The sequence below is a fragment of the Salvia hispanica genome, unplaced genomic scaffold, assembly GCF_023119035.1.
Source record: "Salvia hispanica cultivar TCC Black 2014 unplaced genomic scaffold, UniMelb_Shisp_WGS_1.0 HiC_scaffold_586, whole genome shotgun sequence".
NCBI classification, from domain to species: Eukaryota; Viridiplantae; Streptophyta; class Magnoliopsida; order Lamiales; family Lamiaceae; genus Salvia; species Salvia hispanica.
Genome location: NW_025952340.1, coordinates 36199 through 39899, shown reverse-complemented (window position 1 = coordinate 39899; position 3701 = coordinate 36199).

The following is a 3701-nucleotide window of genomic DNA, read 5'->3' as shown; positions in this document are numbered from 1 at the left end:
AGGGGGGAAAAACTGCGAAAGCTGTACGGGGCAGATCTGGCGCGGCGCTCGACGGCGGCGCGGGAGTGGGGGAAAAGGTCCAGAGGTGATGCCCAAAAGTGCGGAGGGGCGGCCCGTGGTTTTGGGGGCACGGCGTTTTGACGTCGTTTAATCTTATGAGCGCGACTATTTTCTCTGTGGATTTGATTGAATTTGAATCCGGCACAAGCCCATTAAGAATCGAGGGCTTGATGACGCTTTGGGGGCTCCAATGTGGCCGACCCCGCTCAAGGGTTGGATCCGCAGAGGATCGAAAAGGTCGGAGTTTTACTTGGGGAGATTGCTTGGTGTTTTGGGGGGGATAATTGATGGGGGTTTGAATCAAAATCTTAATTGGGGGAAAAATGATTTGTTGGCTGTGATTTTCGATCTCATGGAGGAACTATGAGTATGACTTTTAACTTCAAGGACATTCGAAACTTTTTTGGTGGCAAAATCTCTCTCTAAAATTTTTTAATATGATAGTATATTCTAAAAAAATTACATGGTTGCACAATTTATATAGGGTTATTTGTGGGAGGGTCGACACACTAACCAGAGAATGGGGAATGAAACGAGCTAATCCGAGAAGATGAGTAATGCAAAGAATGAGCTGAAAAGTGTGATTGGAGAGAAGAAGCAAGTTGAAGAATCACACATATCAAACTCCCATACTTGGGATGATCAAAAAGGCCTTCCCGGGTCCTCCTCCCGTTCCCTTTCGGTTCCTCGACGTGGGTCGCGGGTAAGATGGGATTACATAAATTTCCCCAACACTCCCGTTTCAACGCTTTGGGGTAGTGATTCAATTTTTGCCAACCCTACTTCTTTTCCCGAAAGATTCTTAAAAAACAATATGGTTTTGGGCCAAAATTTGAGCTTATTCCATTTGGGGGGAAAAAAGTCCCGGGTTTTCCCGGCCGATAGAATGTTTCTCTAATTTTGGGGTCTATGCTTACAATTTTTAATGGGGAAAAGGAAGGAGGGGGGAGCCCCACAACCGGGGAAATTCGAATGGTCTTGGGGTCCCCTCAAAGGGCATTCCACTTTGTTGTTTCGAAACTGACCCTTTTTTTTACTTGAAAATTTGGATGAGATCTTGGTGTGTCGTATTTTCATCCCTACTTTAATAAAAATAAATTTGGATGATATCTTGGTCATGTGTTGTATCTCCATTCCTACTTTAATAAAAATTTGGTTTGATTTGTTTATAATTCAACGAACATTCACTTAAGTTTGTTAGATTTAAGGAGGTTGGATGATGCATTTCATGTCCAAAAAGAAGGAATGTATAGATCCTCATGCAGTGTGCCAATATGTGATAGTAATTGGTTGCAATTGCAAGAGATCGATCCAGTGCATGAAAATTGGATAATTTATTGACTTCACTCTTTTAATTAGCATGCCACTACGCATGCTCTAATGAGCTCGTATTGTCAAGCCATCATCACAAGAATACCTGGGGTTTTATTGAAAGACCGAGTTTACTAAAATCATTTTTCATCAAGGTCCATTTTCTCTTCAGATTTTGACATATCCGACCATCTTGTGCCGTGAAATGATGTTCTCATACGGTCACCTTCTCTGCCGAACGGTCAAAGGTATCCTTGTGCGCGAGATGGTGTTCTCATACGTCACCTCTCGCCCAAAATGCCGAGGTTTGTGCCGGGAAGGTGGCCACCTTCCACGGCACTGGCGGATCTAAGTGAGGACAAGGGAATGCAGAGTGTACCCTAAAACAAAATGCTAGTAGTGGTGCAGTGGTAAACATGTCACCTTGCCATTTGATAGACCTGGGTTTGAATCTATGAATGGCACTTTCATATCTTATGCTTTTTCAGTGTCCTTTTTCTCTGTTTTATTTTTAGTTTCTACCAAACTAGTATTTTTTTTTTCTTTCTGTTTTATAACATAGTAAGTGTCCTTTTTCCCTGTTTTATTTTTAGTGTCTACCAAACTAATATTTTATTTTTTTTCTTTTGGTTTTATAACATAGTATGATATTTTTGCCGATGAATTAAATTTTCTATATTTTGTCTTGTAAAATGTTTTAATGTTTTGAATGCATTTAATTTTGTTTATGCTTTTGTTATTGTACATTCAAAAAAATTATAATTAATCAATTTAATTTTCTCTTATAAACATTATTCGATTCGGTTATCATGCATTTATTTTATCTTTATTATTTCTTGATCCTTTGCAAACAATTTAATTTATTTTAATGCATTTTTAAATATAATACTCTTTCTAATGTTTTTACACTTTCATTTTTTCTATTTTGCAAAATGACTAAATTTTACTTAGATAATTAAAAATATGATTTCTTCATAAAAATAATATATGTTGTTGCTACTCCAAATAAATCATTCATATAATATTTTAAATATTCTCATTTTTTAATACTCATAATGAAGTTTATTATCAAGAAAAAATATAAAATGATTAAAACATCAGTCGAATTTTGAAACTCTAAATCGTTATAACTATTTATCGCTACTCGATCGGAAATCCTGGATCCGCCACTGTCTCCACGGTCACCTTCTCGTCGTCCGTTCACGGTCGAGGTATCCGTGTACACTAGTCCGAGCGGGACACCACCCTCATCAGGACCGAATTTGACTTATATATCATCATTCATAATTCATAAGGGGAAAAATGTAATGTTCATCATCCTTATCACCCGTTTGGTAGCTCGAAAATAATCCCCCGCCCGGTAATAAAACTGGGTTTCCCCTCCGGCTATTATTATCGGTGTAGGTAGTGAACTCAATCCGGTGGGGGGCGGGTATAAGGATCGGTGATTTGGACATTTTTAAAACAAAGTGTTCTCCCTTTTTCCCCTGTTCCCCCCAAATTTGGCTTCTCTTCCAATTGAAATGTTTGTGGGGTTTGAACCCGAGAAAAAATTTTTTCATTTGTTCTCTTTTGGTTGTTTATTTTTCTCATCGGGGGGCGGGGAGGAGGGGAGAAGTTGGGGTTGGGCTGGATGAAAAGGGGGGATTTGATTCCCCCGGGGGAGACGGAGGTGGCGGAGGAGGGGGGGTGTTGTTGTCGTGTTGGAGGGGGGTTATGGGGGTGTTGAGGCGTTCGCGGGCGGAAGGGCGAACCCCGGTAAAGGGGCCTAGATGGGGTGGAAATCGGGCTGGATGACGCCGGTTTTTTGCGCAGTGGATGTGCGGGGGGTCCCCGTCTTTTTCCCCATAAATTCATTAAAAAATCTAGCAAGGGGGGGTTTATGGAGGCATCTTATTTTCAGCCATGACCCGTTTCAACCAAACAACCAAATTTGGGGTCGGTGTTTGTTGGGTTGACAAAAAACCCCAACCTATCCACCAAATAAAGATGCTCTTTTCCCCAAAACCCGTAATTGTTGTACCCTTTTTACCACGCCCCTAATTGTAATAGATAAAGATTTGATAAATTTGTACAATATACTTTACGGACTTAGATATCGGACATTATAAACTTTTTTTTGGTGTTACTTTTTTTGTACTTGAAATGTTCGTTTGGGGGGAAAAAAGATTTTTTAAAATTCCAAGATCGATTATTATAAACGTAAAGAGCATTTTTGAATACTACAACAACCACTTATTATTTATCTTTGTTTAAAAATAATAGTAATAATAAGGTATGAAAGTTGGATTGTTCTGGAGGGCCCGCTGCCCCCGGCTTGGGGATTGGGG